The sequence below is a fragment of the Lipophrys pholis genome (assembly GCF_963383615.2).
Source record: "Lipophrys pholis genome assembly, chromosome: 5".
Taxonomy (NCBI): Eukaryota; Metazoa; Chordata; class Actinopteri; order Blenniiformes; family Blenniidae; genus Lipophrys; species Lipophrys pholis.
This window is the reverse complement of record NC_137628.1, coordinates 33285279-33293040: the sequence shown is the minus strand read 5'-3', so window position 1 is coordinate 33293040 and position 7762 is coordinate 33285279. Positions and strand designations below refer to the sequence as shown.

Here is a 7762-nt window from a genome sequence, read left to right as displayed (position 1 = left end):
CCCGATGAGCCCCGATGAGTCCGGATGAGCCCTGATGAGCCCTGTTGAGCCCTGATGAGCCCTGATGAGCCTTGATGAGCCCTCATGAGCCCTGATGAGTCCGGATATGCCCTGATGAGCCCTCATGAGCCCTGGTGAGCCCTGTTGAGCCTTGATGAGCCCTGTTGAGCCCTGATGAACCCTCATGAGCCCTGGTGAGCCCTGTTGAGCCTTGATGAGCCCTGATGAGCCCTGTTGAGCCCTGATGAGCCCTGATGAGTCCTGATGAGCCCTGATGAGCCCTGTTGAGCCCTGTTGAGCCCTGATGAGCCCTCATGAGCCCTGGTGAGCCCTGTTGAGCCTTGATGAGCGTGCCGTGGTGGAAGCCGACATTGTCCCACACAACTACAAACATGAGTCAAGTTCTAGATTCACCTGAGTCCATTTATCAATCAGCAGAAGATATTGATCTCATGTAATGTGATGTTATACACGGTATTATGTTCCTGACTAATTCTGACAATTGAATGAACTCCTGTGCGTGTGATGGCTGACACAATGAAATAACACTGACATGTTTTAGAGAGTAAAACCATCTGACTGACAATCAACAGTTAGTTTACATCAGCAAGATATATACATTTGGTAATTGTGCTGACTGGCTACTGTAATTAATCATTTGCAAAGATGTGCTCGACATTTGCAATTTGATGAAAGGAATGAGAATCTGAAATCTGTTGTGAAGAAGTGCCCAGGGGGTACCCCGGGGTCCCACTGGGTACCCCAGGGTCCCACTGGGTGCCCCAGGGTCGTCCATGTTGGTTTGAGAATGGAATTTCTGTTTCAAGAAATGAGCCAAACCAATCGAGATAAACTGTAACGCAGAACAAACAACTTTACTCGTGTTTTGTTTTCAAAAAGTTGAAGGGAGCTGAAGAGAGCCGAGCAGTGGACCTTCCTCGGTCTTCCTCTGATAGTGAACCTCAGTCTGATGACCTGCTGCATGAAGTTGTGAGCAGCATGATTCTAATCTCTACCTTCTTTCTGCCGATTTTTATTTATTTATTTATCTATTTATCTATTTATATATATATATATATATATATATATATATATATATATTTATTTATTTGGGGACAACGCACATTAATGAACTGTCATATATAAATACAAATTGTAAATGCGCCAGATTATAGCAAAACTGGTAATTTACTCACCTATACACACTTTCAATATTTGATAGATAGATAGATAGATAGATAGATAGATAGATAGATAGATAGATAGATGGGTGGGTGGATATGTTAACTTATACAACCCCTTATACACTTACACACACGTGCGTGCACTTGCCAGAAATAGTTTAAAAAAAAAAAATACTTAAAGACCCACAAAAACAAAAATATGAAGGTGTTTTGTTGTTGTGTACATGTGAGAGAGAGAGCGAGAGAAACAAGTCCAAATGATCAGTCTATTTCTTAATTCATACATTTGTTAATAGGCCGGATCATATATCAGTCTTTGTGAAGATGCATAACAAAGTATTTCAGCATGAAAGCACGTACTTTTTATGTGTGAAAATTCGGGAAGTTATGATCATGATAGTTGGACGACAGCGTCCTCAGTAACAATTAATGCGCTTGGAGGCGCAGGGTGACCCATCCAAGATGGCGCCGCGCTGTGGCTTTAAGAAGCGGAAAGGTAATCATACGTAACACACAGCGGAAATGACGTGAAAAAGAAGCCGAAACATGGTGGAGGACCCGTGTCACACAGTCCCCTACTGAAGGTGAGCTCCGCTCTGTTCCTCTCATTATTGAACGTTGTTTCTGATTTTGCTCAGCGGCGTGTCACTCGGTGCGCGTGCTGCCGTGTCTCTGGTTAGAGACCTGGTCTTTTGCTTCATTCAGTTCAATACTGCTCACTGTGTAAACGCAGCTTGTACACACTTATTCATTTAAGTGTCAAGACAAGACAATGAAATGCTATTACACAAGTCCATTGAAAAAATATTTTAATAATGGTGATATAATATAAGCAGGTTTAGTGCGAATATCCTGGAGAATAAAGGAATGGTGCCGAGTAACGGTGCAATCCAAAGTAAATATCAAATCTACAAGTTTGGACGGCTGGATTTCAAACACAAGGGACTCTAAAATGTTATTTCTTTGGAGTATGCAATTTAGCGTCCCTCCAGTTGATGGCGCCCTACTCAGCCGCCTGTGTGGCTTTATGAGGAAAGCCGGCCATGCCTTCATGGTCCCGGTCACCATGACACCTGGACCCGGCACCTGCTTCCAGCTCGGGCTGTCGCCAGTTGTCGTAGTCGTCTACAATTAAAAACCTTTTAGTCGAATCTTCGTTCTGCCTATTTATTTTTGGTCTCCTCACGACAACATCGTTTCGTGTGAACGCATCGTTTTTGATTGCTCATCCGCACGCCGCAGCGTTTTAGGAGCCACAATGTTGTTGTTTTTAAAACAGGTTACAGAGTGGGGCAATTTCAAGATGCCACCTCAGCTTTGAGGTGTGGATGGGCTGAAAACAATGATGTCATGGCCCTGCCTCTCCACCTGTTGCCCACGATGTCACTCAACAATAATGGCGGACGACCTGCCCCTGATGGAGCTGCAGAATCTGAGGATGCCGTTTGGTTTAATAAGGCCATACGTTGGATTTCTTGAATATGGGGATTTTTATTTTTCTACTCATAATAATAATAATAATGATAACAATAATAATAATAATGGTAACATCAGCTAAAACATCTGCAATAAAAACAAGTTTTGCTGACATCAGCACGGTAGAGCAGTGGTTCGTGCTCTCGCCTCACAGCAAGAAAGTCGTGGGTTCAAATCCAGCCCATAGAGCCTGCCCATCGCGGGCAATAGGTCGAGTGAAGTTTGCATATTCTCCGTGTGTCGGGAGGTCCCAGAGCGAGACCCGGGAGGTCCCAGAGCGAGGCCCGGGAGGTCCCAGAGCGAGGCCCGGGAGGTCCCAGAGCGAGGCCCGGGAGGTCCCAGAGAGAGACCCGGGAGGTCCCAGAGAGAGACCCGGGAGGTCCCAGAGCGAGACCCGGGAGGTCCCAGAGAGAGGCCCGGGAGGTCCCAGAGCGAGACCCGGGAGGTCCCAGAGAGAGGCCCGGGAGGTCCCAGAGAGAGGCCCGGGAGGTCCCAGAGCGAGACCCGGGAGGTCCCAGAGAGAGACCCGGGAGGTCCCAGAGCAAGGCCCCAGCTCCCCTTGAGCGCTGCTCTGTGCGGCTGCTACCGATGGGTCAATCGGTATGAGGTTCCCCCTCTGGGATTAGTACAGTGCTAAAAAAGAAATGACAATAAATAGAATCCGGAATCGACATCGAGGCTTGTCCGGACGTCCGGGGCTAGTAAAGCTTTGCTGGGGGCAAGTGAATCATCTGCCCACGTTGCTTGAACGAATTTGTGGTTTTTAGGCATGGGTCCGATACAGGATCGGGTTCCGATATCAACGTATCGTTCATGGATCAGAAATTTCCGCTCCAACCTGCAGAGGTTCCTGATCCATGATCCTGGTCTGCTTCATGATCCTGGTCTGATCCATGATCCTGGTCTGCTCCATGATCCTGGTCTGCTCCATGGTGCTGAAATGATCCCCAGTGTTTCCCTGCTGCTGCTCTGCTCGCTGGCTGCAAACTGTGGACTGGATTTCCTGAAGGGAGGCGGGTCTCAATGAGACCAGGAGGAATGAGTCAGGAAATCCAGTCCACAGTTTGCAGCCAGCGAGCAGGCTAGGGAAGTAGCACTGTGCTATCCAACTTTTCATGGCAACATGTTGCTGATTGGACGGATTTTACACTCAAAAAACCACAAAGCAACACAGCAACGTGGATGTTAGCAAAGCAACACAGCAAGGTGGATGTTAGCAAAGCTGTGGTACAGCGAGGCGGTACTCTGCCGCCAGACGTCAGCGTATTAAAACATTGTGTTGCTGCTGCCTTGCTCAAGAATTTCCCCAGGGATTAATAAAGTCATTCTGAGGTTCTAAAGGTAGAACTAGTTTATTATGAGATGATGACGTCACGCAGACCCCCACATTGTCCACATGGAGCTAAAATACTTTGTACTGCTTCCTTTACTGACCTGATACTAACCTCAAGTTGTCTTTAGAGAGAATACATGTATACATTAGTACATTTCATACTTTACTGTAGAGAGGAGTTTATTACAGCCTCATATAAAGTCAACAATAATAATAATATTAAAGCAAACAGCTCTGGTATCGGAATAGTATCAGCAGATAAACAAATTCAGGATCAGGATCAGATCAGAAGTGAAACACGTGATTGTTGCTTCCCTACTGCAGTATAGATGAGCAAGTTCCTGAAGCTGTCCCTCCATCAGACTCCTGGAATAAGAACTTCTCAATGTTCATGAATTGTACTTCAATACTTGTTTTCTAAATATTTCAGTGACAAACTGGATCCACATTTTGTCAGTTTGTGTACTACAGTACTGCACTCTGTCATGCATCAGTTTGTGTGTTTTTATTGGTGTACTCTAGTCACTGAATAATATCAGTTAATTATGATACTACAATGTACTTTCTGTCTAAAACTATTTACTCATTAATTCTCTAGTATGCACAAGAATTTAATTCTTCCCTTTAAATCATTAATGCAGTACTTGTATATAATAGTTGTTTTCAACTATTCTAAGGTAAATGAAATGACTGTGTTAATGTGTAAATAAATTAAATATGTAAATGAACTCTGATAGGCTAAATGTCTAAATATTTCAGTACTATGTCAGAACCTACATGGATACTCTCATGGAAAGAAGTTAAACTGTAAAAATAATTTTTGAAGTACTATTAAGTTTGTCTAGTCATTTTTAATTGGAGTCAAATTACCTCAAGTTTATTCAAAAAGCAATTACAGAAACATTACAATGGATTTATTGGTCGAATTCATACTTTACCCAACTTATAGATTTACATTAAACTTCAAGCAGGTAAAAAGTTGTCAAAATCCTTAATGTCAAACCCTGGAAACAGGAAGTAGCTGGTGGTGGATACAGGAAGTAGCTGGTGGTGGATACAGGAAGTAGCTGGTGGTGGATACAGGAAGTAGCTGGTTGTGGATACAGGAAGTAGCTGGTGGTGGATACAGGAAGTAGCTGGTGGTGGATACAGGAAGTAGCTGGTTGTGGATACAGGAAGTAGCTGGTGGTGGATACAGGAAGTAGCTGGTTGTGGACACAGGAAGTTGCTGGTGGTGGATACAGGAAGTAGCTGGTTGTGGACACAGGAAGTTGCTGGTGGTGGATACAGGAAGTAGCTGGTGGTGGATACAGGAAGTAGCTGGTGGTGGATACAGGAAGTAGCTGATGGTGGATACAGGAAGTAGCTGGTGGTGGACACAGGAAGTAGCTGGTGGTGGATACAGGAAGTAGCTGGTTGTGGATACAGGAAGTAGCTGGTGGTGGATACAGGAAGTAGCTGGTGGTGGACACAGGAAGTAGCTGGTGGTGGACACAGGAAGTAGCTGGTGGTGGATACAGGAAGTAGCTGGTTGTGGATACAGGAAGTAGCTGGTTGTGGATACAGGAAGTAGGCTGTGGCTGTTTTTGCGTTAAGTTGAACATTTTGAACGAGTGCACAGTGAGTGTCTGGGGTTCCAGAAGTGAGCTTAACATTCTGTTAATGTTGATCTGATGGTAAATAAAGACCTAACTGAGCCGTTTGCTGAGGGAGGGTGGAGTTTGGTTCTAAAGTGACCATCTGGTCAGTGGTGGTGGGAAACACAGAGATCTGGAGATTAAGATTCTTCATTAATTGTTTTAATATATTTCTTTCTCCTGCACTGTAAATAGCCCCGTGTTTGAACGGCGCTGTGAATAACCTTACCTTGCTGGGAGGAAGCTCACGCAAACAGAGAACAGAACATGCAAACTCCACACAGAAAGGCTGGATTTGAACCAGCGCCTTAGCATGTGACCCAGGGGCTTCGTCAACGCCTGTTAATGGAAAGAAGCAACCAGTGATATTAAATCTGCACAATATGGTTCCGATGTATTGAAGCAGCATCAGAAATCCAGTCGGTGGTGAACTTTACTGTGACTGTCGTGTGACTGTTGCTCTGTCCTGTTTCCCAGCTCAGTCATGGCTTTACAGAAGTTCTGGAAGAATTACAAGGTGTTGATTGTGATGGGCACAAGTCTGGGACTGATTCACTGGGGCTGGTACAATCTGAAGACGCATCCCCTGCTGCATAAACCCAGAGAGGATTACATCCCCGAGCCAGGCATCGTGTCGTACGTTTCACCTCCTGCTGCCACCAAGAGCAAGTAACCACACCAGGTAACGAGTGATGTCATTTAGAGACCGAATGGCAGCGACACTGACGCCAGAGCATGTGGCCGCTTGTACAAAATACATTGCGGGTAGAAACTATGCTTCAGAATTGGCTTTATAACAAAGAAATTCTGTCTCTTTTAGCTCCAAAACACAGTGTATTTATCAGTATTGGAACTTGGAAGAGACTTCAGGGCTTCAAGTTAAATTAATTCTTATTAAAACAAAGACATGCTGTTAAAAATCAAAATGTTGAGAAGCAGTGAGCAGTCTTATCTCGTCTTATCTAGTCTTATCTCGTCTTATCTCGTCTTATCTCGTCTTATCTAGTCTTATCTAATACATGTGGTTGTGATTAGGGGTGGACCCGGAGGAAAAACAGAAAAGAAGAAAACTTCTCAACTCATTACATTATCTTTTGTATTATAAAAAAATAACTCGACTTTGATTTCCGACTTTTTTTCTGAAGCGTCTGAGGTTTTTTTTCCAGTGGCCCGAATACTCTTCTGCAATTTTCAAAGTACATAATGAAAGAAAAATGAAAAAGATAATGAAACATAATTGTTTTTATTTTCTATTGTTTCGTGGCCCCAAAGCTCCTCCATAGCCAGCAGTCTTCACCAGTGTTGCCACAGTTTCTAACGTAGTTACTTTACTGATTACTTGTTTTGAAAAGTAACAGTTATACTAGCAGTTACTTTTTTAGTTACTTTCAGCAGCTTATTCTCAGAAAACACACTTTTAAAGCTTAACAGTGTAAAACTATAGAAAATATTTAAATCATGACTTTGTCTCTGTGTCCCTCTCTCTCTCTCTCTCTCCCTCTCTGTCTCTCTCTCTGTCTCTCTCTCTCTCTCTCCCTCTCTGTTTCTCTCTCTCTCGCTCTCTCGCTCTCTCTCTCTCTCTCTCCCTCTCTGTCTCTGTCGCTCTGTCTCTCTCTCTCTCTCTCTCCGTCTCTCTCTCCCTCTCTCCGTCTCTCTCTGTCTCTCTCTCCCCCCCCCCCCCCCCCCCCCCCTTGCAGTCCTGTCATGAGGTCCCAGTCCTGGATCAGGAGGAACTGGTTCTGGGCTGCAGGCGGAGCCTTTGTGAGCGTCCACATGTTGACGTGGATCCTGCAGAGGGCGATGAAGCACAGCGTCCGCTCTGAGGTCGCTCTGAAACACAAACCTGAGGAAGAGGAGGATGAAGAACATCGTCCCGCATGAGACTGGAGGACGTGTGTGTGTGTGTGTGTGTGTGTGTGTGTGTGTGTGTGTGTGTGTGTGTGTGTGTGTGTGTGTGTGTGTGTGTGTGTGTGTGTGTGTGTGTGTGTGTGTGTGTGTGTGTGTGTGTGTGTGTGTGTGTGTGTGTGTGTGTGTGTGTGTGTGTGAGATCCATCAGTAAACCCATATTTCCCGACTGATCTGTATGCAGGTTTAATATGAATTTAAATAAAAGAGAAAAGTGTTTCTCGCTC

General features: G+C 44.7%; 1 long non-coding RNA gene across 1 annotated transcript; it reads left to right on the top strand.

Annotated features, from left to right (window-relative positions):
- Positions 1-1708: 1708 nt before the first annotated feature.
- On the top strand, positions 1709-7762 carry LOC308110393. The gene is made up of 3 exons (XR_013935386.1): positions 1709-1768; positions 6108-6312; positions 7328-7762. It is a non-coding gene; the product is annotated as an uncharacterized lncRNA (long non-coding RNA).